General features: G+C 47.5%; 1 protein-coding gene across 3 annotated transcripts in view; it reads right to left on the reverse strand.

The window, feature by feature from the left end:
- WNT10A (Wnt family member 10A) overlaps nt 1-27,660 on the reverse strand; it is a 345,036-nt gene that overhangs the window by 161,381 nt on the left and 155,995 nt on the right. The gene's annotated exons all lie outside the window — the stretch shown is intronic.

Consider the following 27,660-nt stretch of genomic DNA (forward strand, 5'->3'; position numbering starts at 1 on the left):
CTATCTTTTCCAGTGTTTTCTAAGACCTTGGAGTGCCGCCTTCCACCTGCTATATATATATATATATATATATATATATGTATAGCTAAAGAATATATTGGGTGGACGAACTTTATGAAATCTGTAACTATTTTTTAATTATGCGGGTAAATATACCCTCATTATGGGGTATATTTACTAAGATGCAGGTTTATAGAAGTGGAGATGTTGCCCATAACAACCAATCAGATTCTACTTTTTTTTAATCTAGCACCTTCTAGAAGATAAAAGCTAGAATCTGATTGATTGGTTGCAATTGGCAATGTCTCAAGATCTATAAACCCACACTTTAGTAAATATACTCCTAAGAGAAGGTATTTCTCTTTAGGGGTTGTACAAGTTAAATTTTGGTATTATTATTTATTAATGCCTTAAAAATGATCTAATAACTAATAATACCCATTAAAAACAGGCTTTTAGAATTTCATGCCATATATGCACAAACTATACAATATAAAAATTTATTAAAACACAGTATCAAAGCATAATTATACAATACACATTTGTGATAATAGCTGTAAAATTCTTACTCCTGAGGTCAGATTTTTTTCGACCCCACTTTGGGGGTACAGGATTTCAATGTGAATCCTCACTATGGATCTTACCATTTCTTTACCCTACGCATTTCATCTCCATGTCAGACTTCATCAGGGATGCAATGTATTGCTTTCACACAGACTGAGGTTTTGGAGCTCAATCCCCTTAAATAAGTAGATATCGCTATTCTTTGATTGCTGCCACCATTTACACGCATCTATAGAATTGTTTACTCAGAGATGTACTTGGAATCAAGGAGTAAAGTCCATGTAGTTCTATTTGGGCTCTGATTTGCCTAGTGGACCAACTGTTTGATACATCTTGATTCTACTTGGTTGACTATATTGTCCAATACAACTGTTTGATACGTCATTATTGTTTCAAGTTTGTATCACTACAGAGATTAAACCATGATTAAGGCTCTTATGGAGAAGAAACTCGTAGAGTAAAGAAACAGTAAGATCCACAGTGAGGATTCACATTTGAGAAGCTGTACCTCCGGAGTGGGGACAAAAAAAAATCTGACTTTAGGAGTGAAAATCTTACAGCTATTGTCACAAATGTGTATTGTATAATTATGCTTTGGTACTGTGTAAACTAAATTTACATGTTGTAAGTAAAGACCGCGTAGGGAACATAATGTAACCATAGCGGCATAAACGCACCGTCTGGGCATCCGCAGCGCCGCTCGAGGCATCACCTTGGCCTGTGAGGGGTTAATGTTTTTTGCTGGGAGGAACGTATAGAGAGGGCCGGGGGTCTATTGGCTGGATCATGGAGAGGGGGCTGGCCTGTCATGCATATATGCAGCTGACAGGATACTTCCTGCCTCTCTTCCAGCTCTTTTCGTGAGGACTGCAAGTATTGCTCCCATTCATTATAATTCTCCTTATTCTCCTGCTCACATCCTATTTAACTTTTTTCTCTCCCTTTCCTCTGTGCTTTACCCTTTGTATCCCCTCTACTCCTTTCTTATATCCCCTTTCCTATCCTTGCTTCTCTTGTTCTTAAACTCTTATGGCCGCTAGAATTCGTCCCAGCCGCGCCGCTGGCCTCCCCGCCCGGCTCCTGGATGCGTCTGATATCCAGCCGGCACGGGGAAGGACTGCTGCGGCTGCCGTGCGGGAGACCCGGGGCGCGCGCGGCCGGGCTCCCCCGCGCTTGCGCTCTCCGTCCCCGCTGCTAGCCGCGGCGGGGAACGAAGCGCTGGGTGGCCGGGGACGTACGCGGAGCACGGCTAGGGATGGTGTCCTGCCGTCTCTGAGCCCGCCGCTCGCAACCCACGGCTGCTCTGATCACATGGGGCCGGGACGGAGGACCCGGCCCGCGAATCAGCGGCCTGATCCTCTCCACTCGGCTGATGTTGGTGGGGGGGAGGGGGGGTCGCGCGGCTGCCAGACCTGTTCAGTCCAGGCAGCGCGCGCGTGGCACAGTTGACCCTGCTACTTGGGGGGCCCAGATAAGGCCTGGCCCCTCTGTTAGGCCCTCCCCTTCACCCAGTCAGGTCCGGCCTGCGCCCTCCCCCGCCAGGGCGGGGCGTCGCCCCTCTACTGCGCGTCCCCCTTTACCTGTCTCGGATAGGGCGGGGCCCGTCCGCCGGGGGCGTTCTGCGTCCGCCCGCGGTGGAGCAGCCCACCGGGCCTCCCCTGCCGGGGTGGCCCCGGAGTACCCCCCCCCCTCCAGGGTACCTCGTCTGGCGCATGGCGCTGCTGCCGCCGCCCATGGCCATGCTGCTCCGACCGGGGTCACTCACCCCATCAGGGGGCGGCGTGCGCCGCCAGAGGGCGTCCGTCCCGCCCCTCCCCGTGTCCGGTCGGCTCCCGCCGATGTTGCTGCGGACGGGTCACGTTCCGACGTTGCGCCTCCTCCTTCCAGTAGCGACGACTCTTCAGTTTCTCATCCGGTGGCCAATGCTCGGGATCGGAGGAGGTCGCGGCGTGGGCGGTTGGCGCGGGATTTATAGCAGCGGGATGGCGATACCGTGATGGCCGACAGTGAGGGATCATCCGGGTCCTTGCTCCCAACGGGGGGTTTGCGATCCTTTCGTAGAGAGCATGACTCGCGTGGCGGCTCTGATTTTCCTACGCCCGCCACGTCGGCTGCACCCTTGGTGGACGCCTCCGTTCTGTCTACCATTTGTGCAGCTGTTGTGTCAGCGGTGGCGCCCTTGTTATCCTCCGTACCCGGGGGACTTGGGCGGCCCGCTGCTTCTTTGGCGGATAGCATTGCGCAATCTCTTGCCCCGCTTCTGTCCTCTGGCACGACGTTTCCCCCGCCTGCCCCGCTCCCGGCTGCTGCGAGCGCGGTGGGGGAGCAGGGCAACCATGTCTCTTTTGTCTCCCCAGCCGCGGACGTCGAGTCAGAAATGGAGTCTGTTGGTGCATCCGCGAGTCGTCCGGTGGCCGTTGGGATGGACGGTGTTCCCTCTCGTGCAGGTGAGTCTTCATCGGACCCCGACTGGTCCCGGGGGAGCGCGGTTACACCCCGTAGCGGCTTGGGATCGGGTACTCGCTCCAGCTCCTCTAGCGCCGGCAGCAGTGTGCGTAGGGTTTCCAGCAAGCGCAGCAGGCGCAGCCGCAGGCGCCGGTACATGGACTCTTCCCTTGCCTCCACGTCCTCGGAGGGCCTGTCCTCCGAGGACGGCGGCTTGCACAGGGTTAAGCGTCGCAGACGGCGCGAGCGTCGGTATTCAACCTCGTCCGCCTCCCAAGTCTCGGTGGAATCGGACACCGTGCACTGCGCTAATACGGCGGTGCAACGTGGTCTTAGGCCCCGGGTCCGGGACCGGATCCGTAAGGGCCAATATGTGAATACTTTCGCTCTTACTAGTGACGATCGAAAAGCCTTACTTTCAGCTAAGAAAAAGGGGCAGGGCAGCGAGGACGCTTTGCGCTCCTACCCGAATTGGGTACGATGCATGTTGATCTTTGCTGCATGTTACCTAGAGACTCGCCCGGACGAACATATGAACATAGTGCGATATCAATTCCTCATACATGTTCTGTACCATAAGTATAAAGGGTCGGCCTGGCATCGTTATGATGAGGATTTTCGGCGGAAACAACACGGGCGGCAGATCTATAACTTCGGTAAGAAAGATATGGAATTGTGCTCGGAACTGAGGAAAGCGGCACGACGAGGAGGTGGACTAAACGTCCTGCCTCTCGTTCTGCCGGCTTTCGCGGCGGTTCAGGGCGCGCGGGGCATGGAAAATGCTTTGCTTTTAATAATGCCCAATGCGACTTAGGCGGCCGCTGTCGTTTTCGTCACTCCTGTATCCGATGTGGGGAGGGGCCACGGGATTAAGGACTGTCCCAGTCCTGGGGCCGAAGGGGCTTCCGGACCGCAGACCCGGCAGAGTCGCGCTCCCGCGGCCTCTGGCGTTGGCCACAGCCCCCACCCCAATTAGACTTCGGGCACTCCTTCCCTGGCTGCGACGGTACCCGCGGCCGGCGGACGCCCAATTCTTACACTCGGGATTCGCATCGGGCTTCCCCTTGCCTATACATGGGCGGGTGGGTCCCGGGGCGGGTACGAACCTGCGCTCGGCCAGGGAATTTCCGGACGTGCTCCGCCAGAAGGTGGAGGCTGAGGTGGCGCTCGGTAGAATGGTTGGCCCTTTCTGGGAACCCCCCTTGCCAGACCTGGTATTGTCCCCCGTTGGCATAGTGCCCAAAAAGGCCGTGGGAAAATTTTGCCTTATCCAACATCTGTCCTGTCCTCCGGGGTCATCGGTTAATGATGCCATCCCTCCGGATCAGTGTAGGGTTGTTTACCTATCCTTTGATTCAGCCATTGACACCATCCGGTTTTTTGGCCCTGGGGCAGTGATGTGTAAATTGGACATCCTTCCGCTGCACCCGTAAATTGGACAGCCTCCTTCCGCTGCACCCGTCCGCCTTTCGGTTTATGGATTTTAAGCTGGATGATGGTTTTTACATCGATCGGTGCCTCCCTATGGGCTGTTCTATCTCTTGCGCCTACTTCGAGAGATTCAGTTCTTTCCTCCACTGGTGTCTCCAGCAGGAGACGGGCGAACGGGGCATTTCGCACTACCTGGACGATTTCATTTTTATCGGCCCATCAGACTCGGATCGCTGCGTCCTCTTGCTGCAGGGGGCTCTTGCCCTCTTCGCACACTTCGGAGTTCCGGTGGCACCTGAGAAGACCCTCCGTCTCCTTGGTTTACCTCGGGATTCAGATTGATACGGTCGGTGGTCTGTGTCGGCTCCCTGCGGACAAGGTGTTGCGTTTACACGACGGTATCCTATATGCGCTGGCGGCGGGCAAGCTCACTCTCAAACAGGCTCAATCCTTATTGGGCCTGTTTAACTTCGCTTGCAAGGTGATCCCCATGGGCAGGGTCTTCTGTAGAAAATTGGAACGGGCTACCGTGGGGGTTAGACGCCCACATAATTTTCTTCGGTTGTCTCTCGAAATCCGAAGGGATTTGCGGATTTGGGACGAATTTCTTGTTCGTTTCAACGGCATCTGTCTTTGGCAGGAGGCGGCTGTGTCTAGCCCAGCCCTGGAGCTTTTCACGGATGCCTCTGGCGCTTACGGGTTCGGAGCTTATTTCGCAGGCCGTTGGTGCGCGTGTCCCTGGCCTCGGGCCTGGCTTAGCAAGGGCCTCACGACGAACATGCTGTTGCTGGAAATATTTCCTATTCTGGTCGCTCTGGAATTGTGGTGCGATGCCCTGCGTAACAAACAGGTTATCTTCTGGTGCGACAATATGGGCGTGGTTTTTGCCATAAACCGCCAAAAATCCGCGTCCTTGCCGGTCCTGCGGGTCCTTGCGCAGATAGTCTTGCTATGTTTGGTGAACAACATTACGTGGCGAGCCAAACATGTCCCTGGCGTGCGTAACGAAATTGCGGATGCCCTGTCTCGGGGCGATTGGCAGCGGTTTCGGCGCTTGGCTCCTGCAGCGCTACTCCATGGGGAATCATGTCCTGCTTATGTGTGGCAGGTCATCCACCCGGATTGGAGGAGTTAGCACACAGATCGTTGGCCCCTGCTACTTTTACGGCCTATCGTGCCGCCTGGGAGCGGTGGAGTCGCTTCCTCCTGGAGCAAGGCCAGCGTGGTAAGACCTCTCACGATTTACTCTTAGAATATATCTGGATGTTGTACTCCGACGGGATTTCGCGGGCGTCTGTTAGCAGGATTTTGGCGGGTATATCATACTTTCTGCAGCTGTGGGGGAAGCGGATTTTACGAAGTCCTTTTTCCTCCGGCGGGTGTTGAAAGGTTGGGCTCGGGCGTTCCCGCCCCTCCGGAGTATTTGCTCCTCGGAATACGAAGTTCGCCTCTTCATGGCGGCCTTTACGATGGCCTTCCACGGTGCATTCAGGGTGGGCGAGCTGGTGGCCGTCTCTCGGACTTCTGCCTCGCCCATGCTGGCAGCCCACGTCGTCGTACGCCCCGACGGTTTGTGGTGCAGGATTCAGCGCTCCAAGACTGACGTAGTCGGCAGGGGGCAGTGGGTTCGAATGGGCTGGGCTCATGCGCGGGGCATTTGTCCAGTTGCCGCGGCCCAGGCTTATTCGTCCCTTCGGCCTCCGACGCCCCCCGGGTGGCTCGTCCATAGTGACGGTTCCCCGTTGACCAGATATCAATTCCGGTCGGTTTTGGGACGTTGTCTTTTGTACCTGGGTCTCTCTCCGGCCGACTATGGGACTCACTCTTTCCGCATCGGCGCTGCTTCAGCAGCCGCTGCGGCGGGTTGGTCCGAAGTCGAAGTCCGGGCACTGGGTAGGTGGAGGTCTGGTGCAGTCAGATGCTATATCAGGCCTTTTCCTCCCAGTGCGCCCATTTGAGGACTAGCCACTCGTCGCAGTTGTATTTTGCGATTGCGGGGGCCTTGAGGAATTTTTGTTTTATCGTTGGTTTTACTACGGCTTTTGCCGGCTAACGAAGTTTTGTTTTTGCCTCAAGTCAAATTGGGTGCCCCCCCCACTCCCCGTTAGGGTCGCAGTTAGATTGTCCATTTACATCTGCCATCTTTCTCTCATTTTATTTACCTTCATCACACCCTTCTTTTGCAGGACGGCTGTTAGATCCGCACTTTATATGGTTTGTCGGCCATTCGTACATCTATTGGCTGTCCGTGTCGGCTCTGGCCTGCGACACGACTTGGTTTCCAGAGCTGCGGGCCGTGCGCTGGTTGGGGTGTAGAGGCCTCCGCTGGGACGGCCTGCGGGACTGGCTTAGGGCGGCAGTTGGCCGGTTTGGATATCCGCTGTTTTTGGTCTTGCATCTCGGTGGCAATGATTTGGTGCGCCGCACGAGGCTTGACATTCGCCTCGAGATCAAACGCCAGCTGTTGGAACTTATGGCTGACTGGCCGTTTTGCCTGATCCTCTGGTCAGACATCGTTCCCCGGCGGTCTTGGCGTGGAGCCTTTAACCCCGGGGCGATTGACCTAGTTCGGAGGCGGGTCAATTCGGTTGTCGGTCGTGCTGTCCTCCAGCATGGTGGCCTGGTCATGCCGCACAGTGGTATCTCCTTCCGGGATCCGACTCTATACCGGTCTGACGGGGTGCATTTGTCGCCAGCTGGCATGGTGATCTTCTTGGATGACATTATTCACGTTCTTTGGTCCCCTTAGGTAGTCGTTTCGGATTAGTGTTTAGTTAGTTTTGTCGGCTTTTAGCCCCTCTAGTTAGTGGTTAGTTCGGTGGCGGTGGCAGGTTGGTAACCTGGCAGTTGGCCGGTTTCTGAACGGTTACTTAATTTTAACTATGAGTTCAAGGTTAGAAGTTTGGGTGTGCTTTTAGAAAATTTTTCTTAGTCGTTTGAATTAGTTTACGGGCATCACTTTACCAAGTGGAGTCCATTAATTGGTATAAACATATGTGGATGGCGGGGCCGGTGGCCCAATTTTTTACCCAGTAGAGGCGGAGCGTACCTCCGTCCCTACAACTGTTGGTGGGCAGGGGTAGTGGCAGAAGGTCGACCCCTGTCCTTGGATTTTTGATTTTTCAATGTCCGGGATGGAGGCAGGGGGCCGATCCCGGAACATCGGGGGCAGAAGGCTCCCTCACACATATGTTTTTATCGCTTGCTTTTTTCTGTATTACAATGTCTTTTTCACCCATGTTACGTTTATTATGTTTAACCGTTCTTCTCCCCGCCACCTTAGTTAGAGAGGGAAGTCTGCATTTTTAGTCTTAGCATTTAATAGGCCTTCCTCTCAGTCAGAAAATAAAAGCTGACCCCTTTCATGCCAATTACAGTTGTGGTGTCTTTATTTTATAGAATAAGTGTGCTTGAGTGGCGAGTGGATGCATCTGACGTGTGAGGTTTAAGACCGCGTAGGGAACATAATGTGACCATAGCGGCATAAACGCACCGTCTGGGCATCCGCAGCGCCGCTCGAGGCATCACCTTGGCCTGTGAGGGGTTAATGTTTTTTGCTGGGAGGAATGTATAGAGAGGGCCGGGGGTCTATTGGCTGGATCATGGAGAGGGGGCTGGCCTGTCATGCATATATGCAGCTGACAGGATACTTCCTGCCTCTCTTCCAGCTCTTTTCGTGACCCGCCCTCCCTCCCTGGGGACTTGGTTTTGTTCGGCAGTTGTGCTCCTTGTGTCGGCTTTGGGTGGCCGGTTTCTGAACGGTTACTTAATTTTAACTATGAGTTCAAGGTTAGAAGTTTGGGTGTGCTTTTAGAAAAATTTTCTTAGTCGTTTGAATTAGTTTACAGGCATCACTTTACCAAGTGGAGTCCATTAATTGGTATAAACATATGTGGATGGCGGGGCCGGTGGCCCAATTTTTTACCCAGTAGGGGCGGAGCGTACCTCTGTCCCTACAACTGTTGGTGGGCAGGGGTAGTGGCAGAAGGTCGACCCCTGTCCTTGGATTTTTGATTTTTCAATGTCCGGGATGGAGGCAGGAGGCCGATCCCGGAACATCGGGGGCAGAAGGCTCCCTCACACATATGCTTTTATCGCTTGCTTTTTTCTGTATTACAATGTTTTTTTCACCCATGTTACGTTTATTATGTTTAACCGTTCTTCTCCCCGCCACCTTAGTTAGAGAGGGAAGTCTGCATTTTTAGTCTTAGCATTTAATAGGCCTTCCTCTCAGTCAGAAAATAAAAGCTGACCCTTTTCACGCCAATTACAGTTGTGGTGTCTTTATTTTATAGAATAAGTGTGCTTGAGTGGCGAGTGGATGCATCTGACGTGTGAGGTTTATACATTTTTATATTGTATAATTTGTGTATTTGTGGTATGAAAGGCTAAAAGCCTTTTTTTAATGGGTGTTATTAGATATAAGAGAATTTTTAAAGTACCAATAATAATACCAAACTGAACTTTTCCAACCCCTAAACAGAAATTCTCTCTATATCTTTTCATAGTTTTGCTAACAGAAGACTTATTGACAGAAAAATAGAAGTGTTAATAGATTGTAGTTATCAATTAATAAAATGCAAAGTTAATGAACAGAAAAATCTAAAACAAATCAATATTTGGTTTGGCCACCCTTTGCCTTCAAAACAGCATCAGTTTTCCTAGGTACAATTGCACACAGTTTTTGAAGGAGCTCAGCAGGGCGGTTGTTATTTTTCTACCCCCCAGTTCCTATGTTTTCATGCATAGTTGAGTAGCTTGGCCTAGTTTCACATCAAAAGTATGGCTTTTTGGCCAAATTTATTTTATGAAGACCACTTCCGACCAGACTTCTCCGAACAGTAGATGAGTATACCTGGGTCCCACTGGTTTCTGCCAGTTGTGAGCTTATGGCACTTCTGGACACCTTCTGATTTAGAAGGGAAGTAAGCATGATGTGTCTTTCATCTGATGCACTAAATTTCTTTGGCCGGCCACTGCGTCTACGGTCCTCAACGTTGCCCGTTTCTTTGTGCTTCTTCACAAGACACTGAACAGCACATTTTTAAACCCCAATTTGCTTTGAAATCTTTGCCAGAGAAATACCTTGTTGATGTAGTATAACTACTTTGTGTCTGTGCTCAGTCTTGCCATGGTAAATGACTGTTGACATGAAACTGTCTTCCACAACCTCACCTTTATAGCAGAGTTTAGCTGTTCCTCATCCAGTTTTAAGCCTTCTACACAGCTGTTTCTGTTTAAGTTAATGGCTGTGTTTCAACCTATGTTTCATATGAAAATGATGATCATTATCACCTGTTTGGTAGGATTGGTTAATCATACACCTGACTATAATCTTACAATATCCCTTACTTTCTACAAGTGTACCCTAGAAGTATTGATGCTGTATTGAGGGCAAAGGGTGGTCACACCAAATATTGATTTGATTTAGATTCATTTTCTGTTTATTCACTTTGCATTTCATTAATTTAGAAAAATGAACTATTAATACTATGAAAAGTATTAATTTGCAGCATTTTTTACATACCTGCCTAAAACTTTTTCACAGTACTGTGTGTGTGTGTGTGTGTGTGTGTGTGTGTGTGTGTGTGTGTATATATATATATATATTTATGTGTGTATATGTGTGAATATGTGTGTGTATATGTGTGAATATGTATGTATATATACTCCTTTGTATACTGTCCAGATGTGCCATCAGGTTAACATATAAAGGAGGATAAAGGAGGGTGGCCAGGTGGACATACAGTAGTGTGACATGAATCCTTCCCATATACTGTAGTACATACATTATCACACAGAAGACACATATGATGACATAGAAATAAAATGGCACAATGTGAACCTAATATAACATCCTCGACTTAAATCACTCCACGTTAAAAGAGAGCAAAAGTAATGTGTCTAAAATATGATGCAGCAATCATAAAGACTCAAAACAGATTGATTAGCAAGAAGGTAGTCATAAAGTAGTGTAAGAGTAAGAATAAAAGTTCAAATAAAATGTGGAAACACACAGCAAAGCACATTAAATATCAACTAGTGCATTTGACAATCTATTATGATCATCTCCAGACCCCCAAAGCCAGAACACAAGTGGCAGCATCATCCCCAAAAGTCACATCAAGACACCTGGTGGAAGAGTTCTTGCCCGTGATAAAAAGAAAGTGATTGTGATGCCTGTACATAAGACCAAAAAAGCCACCTCTTGGGTGTGGGATTACTTTTATCCAAATCCTGACAAGATTTGTGAAGGCACCTGCTTCATTTGTGAGGACAAAGTTAGCAGAAGAAGTCACGTTAGCCATCTAGGCACCTTCTCCATGTTATGTAATTTGCGGTGAGTTCATGTAATTTATTCTACAACATTATAATGTAATTAACACACTTATCATCACCCTCCTCATTAGGGATCGGAGGTAGTCCTTTCAAAAAATTAGCTTGTGGGGGCCCAAACAAACCAAGAACTTCAGCCACAAAAAGTGGCAGTACCTATCGCTGAAGTGCTTAGTTTGTTAAACTGTGCATGTCCTTCATAAAAATGGGTGGGAGGTCCCCAGGACAATTCCATCTTGCACCACTTTTCTTTCCATAATGGGCATTATTTTGGAGAGCATTGCTAATGGTCTTTGCATTACTAATTCACAACACATTTTGAAACACATATATATTCCTGTGCTTGTGCCACTGCATTGTTGCTTAGTTTTGCCACCCAGCATTTAGTCAGTATTGATGAAGAATATTGTGAGCTGTGAGGTAGTCAAAACTGAGTGGATAATGACTGTTAATAATTAATGTTATTGAGGTTAATTTACAATGGAGGAACTAAAAAAGGGCCAAATTATGTGATTTTAGCAGTTTTTATCAATAAAAAAAATAGAGATCTAAAACCAAATCAAAACCAAAACACATTAGCGCGATTTTGACAAACCAAAACACAAAGTTAATACAGATCCAAAACTAAAACACGGGGGGGTCAGCGCACATCTCTAGTAGTGACAGATCCAAGTGTTCATTCTAGTTGTAGAGTGCAACAGAATTTGCTGCGCTATATAAAAAAAATTGTTAATAAATAAATAAGTCCTCATACATTATTGCTGGAGTCACATCAAATAGCCCTTCTTGGCATGCCAGATCCCATGAGACTGTGCTAGCTTCAAGAGTCTTTTTGCCAAAAATTGAGTCTTAGTCACAATGCGGTGGGACTAGGATGCACGAGGAGACTGTGCTGAGTCATTTGATATATGACACTTGTGTATCTGTGTGAGAGTCTGAGTTTGTATACGAAGGCTGTCTCTGAAACTTTATACAAAGTGCTACAATGCAGCGGCCACAGCTTTTTTCCATGCCAAAGTCAGTGCCTACACAGTTTATTCTCCCATTTAAAATCTGTCCCTTACAAAACTTGATATTTGTACTTTGAATTGGTTAATGCTGCTATCAAGTATCAATAAGGTTTGGCAATCTTCAGTGACTGGCTGGAAGATAGATGTTTCTGATGTCACCTACTCAGATGTTCAGATGCTCTATTAAGTCGATATGAGACGTCTACGCTCCTCTATGTTACAAAAAGTTCATGTTAAGACAACACAAAACATAGAATTTGACGGCAGATAAGAACCACTTGGCCCATCTAGTCTGGCCTAAACACATGTACACGCACACCTTTACACACTAAGGTTTAAGGTGTTATTCACACTAAACATAGAAATCACAGATAATCACGTATTTTTTTACATTAAACAAGATAAATGTACTGAGCACAATGTTCTCTGTTACTGTCAGGATGCTGGGTGCGATGTTATGGGAGAATATGAAAGAGCAAATAGAGTTTTGAAATCCTTCTGGTGGGGATGCGGTCAGGATCCCAGCAATCTGGATCCCAACTGTCAGAATACTGACAGCAGGATCCCGAGAGTCAAACTCATGGATCACGAAGATAAATAAAATACCAGCCTTGGGGTTACTGTTAGGCACTAGGAGCAAGGTAAGGGTTCTTATGTCTGTGAGAGGGGACCATTAGGTTTAGGCTGCGGAAGGGGGGGGGGGGGTAGTTAGGCTGTGGGAGGGGTGGGTTAGGGCAAGGTTAAAAATACTTACCATGATCCGTTGGGATTCTGACTGTCATTATCTTGCTGTCAGTATTCTGTCCGTCAGTATCCAGACTGCCGTGATTTTGTATCCAACCCAGAGGCGTAACTAGGGTTTTCGGAGCCCAGGACAAGATGAAGAGTGGTGCCCCCCCCCCAAAAAAAAAAAAAAAAACAACACACACACAAAAATAAGTATGTGCGCGCGCCCGGAAAAAATGGGTGTGGCCACGCGCCGGAGGGGGTGTGCCGTGCCAACATGACTATCACCTACCCCCTGTGTCGCCTCTCAGCACACTATCACCTACCCCTTGTGTCGTCTCTCAGCACACCTTCATTTAATTTTTGCACAGTACGCATGCAGAGTCCCCTTTTTACACAGTGCCAGATACACAATTGCCCCACAGTGCCAGATATACAGTGCCCCACAGTGCCAGATACACAGTGCCCCACAGTGTCAGATCCACAGTGACAGATACAGCGCCCCACAGTGCCAGTTACAACAATGCCCCACAGTGCCAGTTACAATGCCCCACAGTGTCAGATACATGCCCCACAGTGCCATACATGCCCCACAGTGCCAGATACAATGCCCCACAGTGCCAGTTACAATGCCCTACAGTGCCAGATACAATGCCCCACAGTGCCAGATACAATGCTCCACAGTGCCAGTTACAATGCCCCACACTGCCAGATACATGCCACACAGTGCCAGTTACATGCCCCACAGTACCATTTACAACGCCCAACAGTGCCATTTACAATGCCCCACAGTGCCAGATACATGCCCCACAGTGCCAGTTACATGCCCCACAGTGCCAGATACAATGCCCCACAGTACCAGTTACATGCCGTACAGTGCCAGTTACATGCCCCACTGTGCCATACATGCCCCACAGTGCCAGTTACATGCCCCACAGTGCCAGATACAAGACTCCCCCCCCCCTCCCGTCACTCACCGCTTCCCTCTGCTATGTGAGGAGAGGAGAGCGCAGCGCCTCTCCTTCCCCTCAACGCTCCAGGTCTCCGGCGGCGGCTAGCTTAAATGTGGCGCCGGATCATTAGCCAATCAGAGCTCGCGGACCGGCAGCCAATCAGGAGCCGGTCCGCAAGCTCTGATTGGCTAACGCCGCCAGAACCGGACACACACGCAGCGCTGCCGGCAGCGCCACACGGCAGTTAGCACATTGAGGGGCAGGAGAGACACTGCGCTCTCCTCCCCTCACATTGCAGCATGACGGGGGCGAATGGGCATGATGCCCTGGCCGCCGGCGGCGCCCCCCTCTGCTGGGCCTGTCAAGGCGCCCAGGGCACTTGCCCAACTCGCCCTGCCTTAATTACGCCTCTGATCCAACCCTTCTGGTGTCATCACCTAATGTCTTTTTAATGCTATAATATACTTAATATGTTTATCTCTTTGCCATATAGTAAATATATTCCAGTTGTAAAGTGCAACGGAATTTGCTGTGCTTTATAAGAAACTGTTAATAAATAAATAGGAAGTATTACTATTAGCGTACAGAGTATGTTTTGCTATCTTGGCTAGGTTTTTATGAGCACTTGAAACATGCAGTAATTGTACAAGGCTCTGTGATCAGGGCAGAAATATAATTTCAAGTACAGTATCCAGGAACCGATGGTATCAATTACCAGTACAGCGATGATTTCAAGGAAGATGAAAACAGCTTAAAAAAGGCACATCTATTACTAAGGGATGGTTACTCCGCAAACGTATATATACTGTAAGGAGGATTTGGAGGCCATTTCCAAGCCAGAAAAAAAAACTTGTGGTTGCCATTATTTGCGCAAATGTGCCCATTTACCTGGCGTGTGTAGACAGGTGCGTACCAATAGTAAGAGTAGAAACCTGCACAATCATTTTCATAATAAGACTGGACATGCTGGCAATAAATAGAAATGTCACTTCAAAGCACTGACTGCTATTACCATAGGACCACCACGGCTTAGTTAATTACAACTTTTCTTTTTCTCCTCCTTAATTACTGCTAATTGGAGTCTCATTTACAATATGTCTTAATTGTGTCTGAGCGTAAGGGGACAATTCTGTGTACATTTATGTGTGTGCGTATATAAATGCACTTTCTCGTACCAAGCTTGTTGTATAGTTAAAGTCATTACAGCTAGATTGATCAAAATACATCTCACCGTGAGTATCTGCAGGAGATGCTGTAGAGGACATGCAGAAATCAATGTTTCATCCAAAACAACGAGTGCCTCCTATAATGCACATTAGAGTATCTGACCCCACTAAACAAAATCTTATTGGTTACAGGAACATTTTCTTACTTCAGGTGCCTAAACCGAATTATGGGGGTTATTCAGGTTTGTTAGCACACCAAAAAAGTTAGCAGTTGGGCAAAACCATGTTGCACTGCAGGTGGGGCAGATGTAACATGTGCAGAGAGATTTAGATATGGGTGGGTTATATTGTTTCTGTGCATGGTAAATACTGGCTGCTTAATTTCTACACTGCAATTTAGATTTCAGTTTGAACGCACCCCACCCAAATCTAACTTTCTCTGCACATGTTACATCTGCCCCACCTGCAGTGCAACATGGTTTTTCCTAATTTCTTACTTTTTTGGTTTGCTAACAAACCTGAATAAGACCATTATAACAGCACAGTACATGATCCTCCAAGTAAAGAAGTAAAAATCACCTCCACCATGTGGATTCCCCAACTTGTGCCAACACCTTTTGCAGTATTAAATTGTAATTCATGCTGCTGGCTCAAATGTGTCCCGCAACAATCACATTAAATATTAATAATTGATGTTAGTCAGTGACCAGCACAGCATTGGCTTTGCTCAGTAAAATAAGTCCAGACTTGCCCAGTGCCTTATCCTTAACTGGTGTAGTGTGGTGTAGTGCAAGAAAAACAATAACATCAGATATCATATTCTACAAAACATGGTTGTTTTGCTTCCTATTCTATGTAGGCTCTCTTTAAAACCATATTGCCGCAATAATTATTTTACGTAAACTGTCTCTCTTGGTTTTAATGCCTTTGTACAGCAGTGGCGCACCCAGGGGGGGGTTCCGAGTACCCAGAAAACCCCCTCCACTAAAAAAAAAAAAAAAAAAAAAAAATTTTTTTTTTTTTTTAGCTGCATGAGTATTATTAATGACTGTCTAGCGTCCTCTGCAGCCTGCTGTCTTCCTGGTGGCATTTGCAAGTGCAATAAAAGTTTACTTTATTTTAATTATAGTACATATATATATCCATGTGCCTACATATATACACATGTATATACATACATACATACATACATATAAACACACACACATATGATATATATATATATATATATATATACATGTGTATATATATGTGTACTGTATGTGTGTGTATATATATATGTATGCATGTTTAATATGCTATGTATATGGGTTCACTACGATCTCCCGGCGGCCGGCCTCCCGGCGACCAGCATACTGGCGCCGGGAGGCCGGCCGCCGGCTTACCAATAGTGTGGCGAGCGCAAATGAGCCCCTTGCGGGCTTGCTGCGCTCGCCACGCTACGCGCGCCACACTATTCTATTCTCCCTCCAGGGGGGTCGTGGACCCCCACGAGGGAGAATAAGTGTCGGTATGCCGGCGGTCAGGCTCCCGGCGCCGGTATGCTGGTCGCCGGGAGCCCAACCGCCGGCATACTGAAGACCACCCGTGTATATGTATGTGTGTGTGTATGTATATATATATATATATATATATATATATCCTTGCAGCAACAGTCGGCACTCATAAGCTCTCATCCACAGCGTTCTCCGTGCCAGTTCTAAAAGTGACATGCAGCTCCCGAATATGAACGGCACTGGAGTCAGATTTTTTGCAAAATTATTGTATTAAATGGCAACAGCCGTTTCCGGGCGATAGCCCCTTCCTCAGGCCAAAATACAAATACACACAAACAAACATAGACAAACTTACCCCTCTAAATACCCCAGGAGCGTGTCTGCTGCCGCGTCTCCTCCGCGCTACTCCTGCTTCCGGGTCCTGAGCCGCCGCGTCACTTCCGCCTCCTACGTCACCGTTGCCATGACCACCCGGCGGACGCAAGGTGATCGTTGTCATGACCACCCCGCACACGCCAGTCAGAATGGCCCGGCCGCTGTAAAACGTGAGCTCACAGGCTACTCACCCCATCACCAGGTGCCGGGTTGTCACGCATCAAGAGACCGCTCCCTACACATAAAAAAATTAAATTAAATGAACAAATAAATGAATAAAGCTAATACAGTACAAAAACATACAACATGCAACATAAGACATATAAAAGAGAGACAACAGTATCCTACATCCCATAGAGCAATATAGCATATAACTACTCTACATAGAAATGGCGTTCCCTACAGAAGAAACCTTGTTTTTAAGGGTCATTGTTTTTAAGGATATTATTCCCAAGAAAACAATAACCCCACAATAGATATAGTATAATTATATGGAACTACAACTATGGAAGAAATTCCAGGATATATACAAATTATAATGACCATCTCTGATAGTGGATGTGACACACCCACAACTCAAAAACATTCCAGTTGACCTTTTCATTAAGGCCCCGAGGCCAGAATGTGTCCAGTCTCAAAATCCACCGAGTTTCTTTCTCCAATAAAACTTTAGCCCTGTCTCCACCCCTCAGTGTCGGCGGAACATGCTCTATCCCAAAGTATTTTAGTGAGTTAATGGTGTGATTGGCAGATAGAAAATGTCGGGCCACCGGTTGATCCACCGGTTTGCCCTCCAAGATCAATTTGATAGAGGAACGATGGGCCGCCATCCTTTCGCTAAATTTCCGTGTGGTTTGCCCAATATAGAACAGCCCACACGGACAAGTTATTGCATAGACAACAAAACACGTGCTGCAAGTAATCACCTGTCTGATGGTATATGACACGTTACGGGTCGGATGTTTAAAATCCTTACAGGCAATCATATGTCTACACGTCGCGCATTTAGGACAACGGTAACACCCAGGCATTTTTTTGTGGATGATGACATTATCCAGCTCCTTCATCCCTGAAATATCTGTTTTTACAATGAGATCACGCAGGTTGGCACCTCTCCTGAAGGCTGTGACAGGACGCAACCCTCTAAAGGATGTCAAGTCTGGGTCTGATGATACTATGGGCCAAAGGGCTTGTGAAGCCCTACGGATAATGGGGCTGGATGTAGAAAAATCACAAGGCCATGGAAGGATGTTTTTATTTTCCTTCCGAGGCGGGTGTAGTAATTCATCCCTGGACATTTGCAGTACTCTGTTTTTTTGTTTCTGTAATGTAGACCAGTCATATCCCCTAACTAGAAATTTATGGATCATATTGTCTAGCAGCCCAGGGACTTTGTCGCTGTCACTCGTGATGCGTGCCACCCGCATCATTTGCGACAGGGGGAGTCCCCTTTTAAGGGGTTCTGGGTGATGACTGGATGCCATTAATAATGTGTTCCGGTCCGTGGGTTTTGAGAAGACTTCCGTGGAGATCACGCCATCGTGTACCATAATTTTGACATCCAAGAATGTCACTTCCCTCTCATCACACACATAGGTAAATTTGATGGGAGAAGGTAAAGCATTAATTTCTAGCATCAACTCCACGAAAGAATCCCTGCCTCCACCCCACAGCAGGAACACATCATCAATGTATCTTGTATACATTAAGATGTTATCAGCTACCCCCCGATCAAGGAAGAACATTCTATGCTCTTCTGAGAACATGAATACATTAGCGTACGAGGGTGCGACCGATGATCCCATCGCGCACCCCCGCAGCTGTAGATAGAACTCACTATCAAACAAAAAGTAATTCCTATACAAAGTGAGTTCTAACAGGGTCAAAAACAACTCATGGTTGAACGCAGTCGGAGATAGATGTTTCTCAAGAAAGTCCCGCATAGCTCTCATCCCATCCTGATGGGGGATAGATGTGTAGAGGCTGCAAACGTCAAGGCAGCACATAATGGTGCCTGGGGCCACGTTCCGTATTTCTTGCAACTTTAAAATAAACGAACTGGTGTCCTTTAGAAAAGTGCTCTGTGCCGGCAGTAGTGGCTGAAGAATGGAATCTAGAAGTTGAGACACTGGTTGGTACAATGAATCTCAAAGTATTTTAGTGAGTTAATGGTGTGATTGGCAGATAGAAAATGTCGGGCCACCGGTTGATCCACCGGTTTGCCCTCCAAGATCAATTTGATAGAGCAACGATGGGCCGCCATCCTTTCGCTAAATTTCCGTGTGGTTTGCCCAATATAGAACAGCCCACACGGACAAGTTATTGCATAGACAACAAAAGACGTGCTGCAAGTAATCACCTGTCTGATGGTATATGACACGTTACGGGTCGGATGTTTAAAATCCTTACAGGCAATCATATGTCTACACGTCGCGCATTTAGGACAACGGTAACACCCAGGCATTTTTTTGTGGATGATGACATTATCCAGCTCCTTCATCCCTGAAATATCTCTTTGATCCTTTTTTGCAAAAAAAGTCTAGGTCCAACTTTGACCCAGTATCAGTGAACCCGTCGATTAAGACTTTTGGCAGATTAATGGATGAGTCCATTAACAAGTATGTGGCAGCTCCTGCTAAAATAAAGAGGAATTTAACGGCTGAGGAGAGAGAAGCACTCACTCAATTACGATCTTACAATGACATAGTCATCCGGCCCGCCGACAAGGGTGGGGCCATAGTCATCTTGGACATTGAGTATTATCGTCAAGAAGCTCTGTCACAACTGGGGGAGGAAGGTGTGTATCGTAAACTTCAGGACAATCCTGTGGGGCAATTTCAGAAGGAGCTCTTTTCAATTCTGGATAAAGCCCGTGATGATGGATATCTACCCAGCAAGGTGCACAAGGCTTTATGTGTTACTCACCCCAAGAGCCCATTACTCTATACGATACCTAAGTTGCACAAAGACCAAACCAGTCCCCCGGGGAGACCCATAATCTCGGCAAGAGATTCATTGTATCAACCAGTGTCTCAACTTCTAGATTCCATTCTTCAGCCACTACTGCCGGCACAGAGCACTTTTCTAAAGGACACCAGTTCGTTTATTTTAAAGTTGCAAGAAATACGGAACGTGGCCCCAGGCACCATTATGTGCTGCCTTGACGTTTGCAGCCTCTACACATCTATCCCCCATCAGGATGGGATGAGAGCTATGCGGGACTTTCTTGAGAAACATCTATCTCCGACTGCGTTCAACCATGAGTTGTTTTTGACCCTGTTAGAACTCACTTTGTATAGGAATTACTTTTTGTTTGATAGTGAGTTCTATCTACAGCTGCGGGGGTGCGCGATGGGATCATCGGTCGCACCCTCGTACGCTAATGTATTCATGTTCTCAGAAGAGCATAGAATGTTCTTCCTTGATCGGGGGGTAGCTGATAACATCTTAATGTATACAAGATACATTGATGATGTGTTCCTGCTGTGGGGTGGAGGCAGGGATTCTTTCGTGGAGTTGATGCTAGAAATTAATGCTTTACCTTCTCCCATCAAATTTACCTATGTGTGTGATGAGAGGGAAGTGACATTCTTGGATGTCAAAATTATGGTACACGATGGCGTGATCTCCACGGAAGTCTTCTCAAAACCCACGGACCGGAACACATTATTAATGGCATTGTCGCAAATGATGCGGGTGGCACGCATCACGAGTGACAGCGACAAAGTCCCTGGGCTGCTAGACAATATGATCCATAAATTTCTAGTTAGGGGATATGACTGGTCTACATTACAGAAACAAAAAAACAGAGTACTGCAAATGTCCAGGGATGAATTACTACACCCGCCTCGGAAGGAAAATAAAAACATCCTTCCATGGCCTTGTGATTTTTCTACATCCAGCCCCATTATCCGTAGGGCTTCACAAGCCCTTTGGCCCATAGTATCATCAGACCCAGACTTGACATCCTTTAGAGGGTTGCGTCCTGTCACAGCCTTCAGGAGAGGTGCCAACCTGCGTGATCTCATTGTAAAAACAGATATTTCAGGGATGAAGGAGCTGGATAATGTCATCATCCACAAAAAAATGCCTGGGTGTTACCGTTGTCCTAAATGCGCGACGTGTAGACATATGATTGCCTGTAAGGATTTTAAACATCCGACCCGTAACGTGTCATATACCATCAGACAGGTGATTACTTGCAGCACGTCTTTTGTTGTCTATGCAATAACTTGTCCGTGTGGGCTGTTCTATATTGGGCAAACCACACGGAAATTTAGCGAAAGGATGGCGGCCCATCGTTCCTCTATCAAATTGATCTTGGAGGGCAAACCGGTGGATCAACCGGTGGCCCGACATTTTCTATCTGCCAATCACACCATTAACTCACTAAAATACTTTGGGATAGAGCATGTTCCGCCGACACTGAGGGGTGGAGACAGGGCTAAAGTTTTATTGGAGAAAGAAACTCGGTGGATTTTGAGACTGGACACATTCTGGCCTCGGGGCCTTAATGAAAAGGTCAACTGGAATGTTTTTTGAGTTGTGGGTGTGTCACATCCACTATCAGAGATGGTCATTATAATTTGTATATATCCTGGAATTTCTTCCATAGTTGTAGTTCCATATAATTATACTATATCTATTGTGGGGTTATTGTTTTCTTGGGAATAATATCCTTAAAAACAATGACCCTTAAAAACAAGGTTTCTTCTGTAGGGAACGCCATTTCTATGTAGAGTAGTTATATGCTATATTGCTCTATGGGATGTAGGATACTGTTGTCTCTCTTTTATATGTCTTATGTTGCATGTTGTATGTTTTTGTACTGTATTAGCTTTATTCATTTATTTGTTCATTTAATTTAATTTTTTTATGTGTAGGGAGCGGTCTCTTGATGCGTGACAACCCGGCACCTGGTGATGGGGTGAGTAGCCTGTGAGCTCACGTTTTACAGCGGCGCCGGGCCATTCTGACTGGCGTGTGCGGGGTGGTCATGACAACGATCACCTTGCGTCCGCCGGGTGGTCATGGCAACGGTGACGTAGGAGGCGGAAGTGACGCGGCGGCTCAGGACCCGGAAGCAGGAGTAGCGCGGAGGAGACGCGGCAGCAGACACGCTCCTGGGGTATTTAGAGGGGTAAGTTTGTCTATGTTTGTTTGTGTGTATTTGTATTTTGGCCTGAGGAAGGGGCTATCGCCCGGAAACGGCTGTTGCCATTTAATACAATAATTTTGCAAAAAATCTGACTCCAGTGCCGTTCATATTCGGGAGGCTATATATATATATATATATATATATGTGTGTGTGTGGTAGATATATGTATATGTATATTATATATAATATATATATATATATGTGTAGATATATATTATATATATAGTATATATATAAATATACACACACACACACACAGACACACTAGTTTTACGGACCCAGCATATACTGGGTCCCACCTCAGTCCCCACCCCCCGTGTATTGGCTCCGCCCAGTTCTGGAAACCCCCCCATGCAAATCCTGCATTTGCCACTGTACAGGGCATCCATCGGGGGGGGACTGTGGAGACTGGTGTCCCGCGGGCCCTTACAGAGAGGGGGCCCACCCCTGGCTCCTACAGCCAATACCTATAGAGCCGGCACCAGTCTGTGAATCAACAGCAGTGTGATGCAGAAGGAGGGCTTCTTAAAGCAAGCCTTATCTGAGCATCACTGTAATCACTACCTGTAGGCCCACAACATTCCCCCTATAGGTAACATCACAATGTAAGACATCACATAGGGGTTGAGTAGTCCAATAGAATTTTTTTTTTGGGTGGGAGGGGCTCTGTCTATTTTGTCAGTCCCGGGCGCCATAATTTCTGATGCCGGCCCTGCCTTTGTACCAGGTTTCCTAAGATAGCTGCTGTTATAATGAATCACATTGTCACTGCACATTATAACCCCGCAGCCAGTTCCTAAATAATAACTTTTTCCAGAATTTCAGTTTCATTAACAATGAGAAAGTATAACATACATTTGCCAACACAGAGCATTTCCATGATTTGCAAATTAATGAAATGTCTGAAAATCTTTTTCCTACTCAAAGTTTCTAGTGTATCATGGGGGTAATTCCAAGTTTATCGCAGCAGGAATTTTTTTTTAGCACTGCAGGGGGGGGGGGGGGGGGGGGGGGGGGCAGATATAACATTTGCAGAGAGAGAGTTAGATTTGGGGTGGGTTATTTTGTTTCTGTGCAGGGTAAATACTGTCTGCTTTATTTTTACACTGCAATTTAGATTGCAGATTGAACTCACCACACCCAAATCTAACTCTCTCTGCACATGTTAAATCTGCCTCCCCTGCAGTGCACATGGTTTTGCCCAACTGCTAACAAAATTCCTGCTGCGATCAACTTGGAATTATCCCCCATGTGCTAATATTTTACTGTTGTAAGGCGGTGGATTTAACATAAATTGTAAACCGGTGAATTAAAACTAATTATGTATTGTTTTATATTAAATAAATAACTGCTTAGTTATTAATACATTATGAACAATTAATATTTAAGTATTAGACTAGAGCTCTAGTATTTTCTCAGTGGCAAATATCAAAATTTTACTGGCTGTATAGTCACTACAATAAATATTCTAGCATTAGCAGGTGTCCATATAATTTCATTAGTTTTTTTTCCTATTATTTATATAGCTCAAGTAAACTCTAACAACTCTTCAAAGAGAATATTTAGTACCTGCCCAATTGGGGGAGGGGGAGTGGAGGGGCTTTACAATATATGCTCCCTACACACTGGCCCACTTAGCCTGTCAGTATATTTTTAGCATTGTGGTTAGAAAACCAGAGAGGACAGAGGAGGACCAATGCAAGCATGGGTAGATTATACAAATGTTGCACAGTTGTCTTTGAAAATAACTATATTTCTGCTGCGGGGTACACTGGGCTCCACAAGGAATGGACAATGGGTGTAGAATAGGATCTTGATCCGAGGCACCAACAGGATCAAAGCTTTGACTGTTCCCAGAATGCATAGCGCCGCCTCCTATATCACCCCGCCTCCCTGCACAGGATCTCAGTTTTGTAGTTGGTGCTGCAGTAGCAGGCACTTAACAGAGGCGGCTGCTCCAGGCAGCCCTAAGAAGAGATTTTTTTTCTGAGGAAAAAAGTGAAGACTTCAAGGGCTGCAGCAGTGTTACATGTCAGTGGGACATTCACGGCTGCAGCTCCGGCTCTCCCCAGCGGCGCTGTACACTCCCGAGCAATGGTTGCCGGGTAACTACAGCAGGAGGCTCCGGTTTCTTGTCAGGCACACACGACGGGGCTTTCCGGGATCACGTGGCCACGCTTCGGGAGGTGGTAAGTGGGTCCCGCTTGCGGGACCCGGTCTTTATCGCAATCCGGCGCGGTCAGTGGGAGGCGGGCCCAGCGCGCGCTGGCGGTGGGACACTGTGGCAGTACAGGCGATCCCACTAGATCACCAGGGCATGGGACAGGTCAGGTTTTCTCTATAAACCGTTTTTATTAGAGCTCGCAGTACCCGGTGGTTTTTGCCAGCAGGGGGATAGAGCTTGGACCTGAAGGGCACCCTGGGGCTGTGGGAGGGGCATTTTCTGCAAATGTTCCCGCCCTGGAGCTGCATATCTGTCTCTCCCCTCACTCCCTGGCAGTGTCTGCGGCGCCATTATACCCTCAGCTCACTGTTCCTGGGAATGCTTGGGCAAATCCCTCCTATGTAAAGCCGCCTGGTTGTCAGTGCTGTGACTTTACAAGGACACTTAAGTATTCTACCTGCCTTTTTTAGTCAGTGTTAGTTAAGAAAGAGTGCACTTAGTCAGGGTTTCCTAGTACAATTACCCTGTGATATACATCCAGTTCTTACTGTGTACTGTTATATCTATAGTTATATAGCTGTGTAAGCTAGTCCAGTGCAGTATTATTGTTAGTAATAACCTCTGCATTGTACAGACTGTGACTATTTGTGTGTGCATTTGATAGCTGAGTGGTGTCCATTTCGTGTCGTTCACTCAACCTGCTATCCCTATATTCTACAACCTGAGGGGGGCTTGGTGCATCAGGTTTTATCTAATATAGGATTTTCACAAAGATATACTGTATTACGTATTTTTCTCTGTGATTTAGTCACCATATCTCTCCTTTATCTCTGCTGGTGCTGACTACACTGCAGAGGGGTTTGGGCTAGAGGTATTGTGCTGCTAACAAATTGTACTGTGTTACCTGATACTGCAAGTTATATCATGTCTGCTTCTGAGGGTAACGGTTCTGGGGCTGAACACACTGCCGGTGTTGCTGAAGCCGCAGATACCTATGAGGAGAATATAGCAGCTTTGGGCTCTGGTTCTGGGGGCTCCTTGCCCCCCAGTGGGATGGTGGCAACGGGGGCAAATAATGACCCGCCGTGGACCGCTTTTTCCACGCTTCTGCATACGCTAGTTCATAAACTAACACCCCCTATGGGACCCCCAATTCCGGTGCAACCGTTTGTGGTCCCTGCAGCTAACCCGCCGTGGGCGGCCGATTTATCTGCTCAAATAAAGAAGTTGAACCAGTCCCTGGCTACTAAAAGTCTGCCCATCGCTTGTCTCCTCACAATCCACTGCTGTCACTGACACCTCGTCGGATGAAGACGGCACTTACACTGACCCCACAGGTTCTGACTCAGATACGGCTGATGGGGAGGGTGGTTCACATGTGGATGTTCCTGATCTTTTGGAGGCTATTAAGTTCATTTTACAGATTACGGATGATCCCGAGCCATCCGTTCCTCCTAAGAAACCAGATAGGTTCAAGCGTCAGAAGGTGATCTTTTTCTCCTAGTCCGTAGAGGATGCTGGGGACTCTGTAAGGACCATGGGGTATAGACGGGTTCCGCAGGAGACATGGGCACTATAAAGAACTTTAGAATGGGTGTGCACTGGCTCCTCCCTCTATGCCCCTCCTCCAGACCTCAGTTAGAGAAACTGTGCCGAGAGGAGATGGACAATACAAGGAAAGGATTTTGTTAATCTAAGGGCAAGATTCACACCAGCCCACACCATCCACACCGTATAAACTGGAATATACCAGTTAACAGTATGTACACAAAACGGTATCAGCTAAAGACTGATCTCAACTGTAACATAACCCTTATGCAAGCAACAACTATATACAAGGCTTGCAGATTTTGTCCGCACTGGGACGGGCGCCCAGAATCCTCTACGGACTAGGAGAAAAAGATTTACCGGTAGGTTTAAAATCTTATTTTCTCTTACGCCCTAGAGGATGCTGGGGACTCCGTAAGGACCATGGGGTTTATACCAAAGCTCCAGACCGGGCGGGAGAGTGCGGATGACTCTGCAGCACCGACTGAGCAAACGCAAGGTCCTCATCAGCCAGGGTATCAAACTTATAGAACTTTGCAAAAGTGTTTGAACCTGACCAGGTAGCTGCTCGGCAAAGCTGTAAAGCCGAGACGCCTCGGGCAGCCGCCCAAGAAGAGGCCACCTTCCTAGTGGAATGGGCCTTTACCGAATTTGTTAACGGCAATCCTGCCGTAGAATGAGCCTGCTGAATCGTGTTACAGATCCAGCGAGCAATAGTATGCTTCGAAGCAGGAGCGCCAACTTTGTTGGCTGCATACAGGACAAACAGTGCTTCTGTTTTCCTAACTCGAGCCGTCCTGCCTACATAGATTTTTAAGGCCCTGACTACATCCAGGGACTTGGAATCCTCCAAGTCACTCGTAGCCACAGGCACCACAATAGGTTGGTTCATATGAAATGAAGAAACCACCTTAGGCAAAAATTGAGGACGAGTCCTCAACTCTGCTGTATCCACATGGAAGGTCAAATAGGGGCTCTTGTGAGACAAGGCCGCCAATTCGGACGCCCGCCTTGCAGATGCCAAGGCCACCAACATGACCACCTTCCAAGTGAGAAATTTCAATTCAACCGTTTGAAGAGGTTCAAACCAGTGAGACTTCAGGAACCGTAACACCACGTTAAGGTCCCAAGGTGCCACTGGGGGCACAAAAGGAGGCTGGATGTGCAGTACTCCCTTTACAAAAGTCTGGACTTCTGGGAGAGAAGCCAATTCCTTCTGAAAGAAAATAGATAGGGCCGAAATCTGTACCTTAATGGAGCCTAATTTTAGGCCCATATCCACTCCTGTCTGTAGAAAGTGGAGAAAACGGCCCAGATGGAAATCTTCTGTAGGAGCATTCTTGGCTTCACACCAAGAAACATACTTCCTCCAGATACGGTGATAATGTTTTGCCGTCACCTCCTTCCTAGCCTTTATCAGAGTAGGGATGACTTCCTCCGGAATACCTTTCCCAGCTAGGATTCGGCGTTCAACCGCCATGCCGTCAAACGTAACCGCGTTTAGTCTTGGAACACGCAGGGCCCCTGTTGTAACAGGTCCTCCCTGAGAGGAAGAGGCCGCATCTCCTGAAGATCTGAATACCAGGCCCTTCGAGGCCAATCTGGAACAATGAGTATTGTTTTCACCCTTTTTTGTCTTATGATTCTCTATATTTTTGAGATGAGAGGAAGAGGGGGGAACACATAGACCGACTGAAACACCCAAGGTGTCACCAAGGCGTCCACCACTACTGCCTGAGGGTCCCTTGACCTGGCACAATACCTCCGAAGCTTCTTGTTGAGGTGTGACGCCATCATGTCTAAGGAATTCCCCAAAGACTTGTTATCTCTGTAAAAACTTCTTGATGAAGTCCCCACTCTCCTGGATGGAGATCGTGTCTGCTGAGGAAGTCTGCTTCCCTGTTGTCCACTCCCGGAATGAAGACCTCTGACAGATCGCTTACGTGATTTTCCGCCCGGCGAAGAATCCTGGTGGTTTCCGCCATTGCCACTCTGCTCCTTGTCCCGCCTTGGCGGTTTACATGAGCCACGGCTGTGACGTTGTCTGATTGAATCAGAACCGGTAGGTCGCGAAGAAGATCCTCCGCTTGTCGTAGGCCGTTGTATATGGCCCTCAATTCCAGTACGTTGATGTCTAGACAAGCCTCCTGGCTTGACCAAAGCCCCTGAAAATGTCTTCCTTGTGTGACTGCTCCCCATCCTCGGAGGCTCGCGTCCGTGGTCACCAGAACCCAGTCCAGAATGCCGAACCTGCGACCCTCTAGAAGGTGAGCACTTTGCAGCCACCA

The sequence above is a fragment of the Pseudophryne corroboree genome, chromosome 7 (assembly GCF_028390025.1).
Source record: "Pseudophryne corroboree isolate aPseCor3 chromosome 7, aPseCor3.hap2, whole genome shotgun sequence".
NCBI lineage: Eukaryota > Metazoa > Chordata > Amphibia > Anura > Myobatrachidae > Pseudophryne > Pseudophryne corroboree.